Source organism: Ovis aries, chromosome 5 (genome assembly GCF_016772045.2).
Source record: "Ovis aries strain OAR_USU_Benz2616 breed Rambouillet chromosome 5, ARS-UI_Ramb_v3.0, whole genome shotgun sequence".
In the NCBI taxonomy this organism is placed as follows: domain Eukaryota; kingdom Metazoa; phylum Chordata; class Mammalia; order Artiodactyla; family Bovidae; genus Ovis; species Ovis aries.
The window spans coordinates 6,639,013-6,639,256 of NC_056058.1; positions in this window are offsets into that span (position 1 = coordinate 6,639,013).

A 244-nucleotide genomic window follows, 5' to 3' on the forward strand; every position below is an offset into this window, starting at 1 on the left:
ATAACGAATGTGGAGGGTCTAGTGTGAGGCCTGGCGCACAGTAGGTGTCCTAGTCCCATTGCTACAACTGATTGTTATTATTACTATTATTTTTAGATTGTGCCACATGGCAGGTGGGATCTTAGTGCCCCAACCAGGGATTGAACCTGTGCCCCCTGCAGTGGAAGTGTGGAGTCTTAACCACTGGACCATCAGGGAAGTCCTCATTATTATCATTAAAATGACCAGGTCACCCCACTGGCAA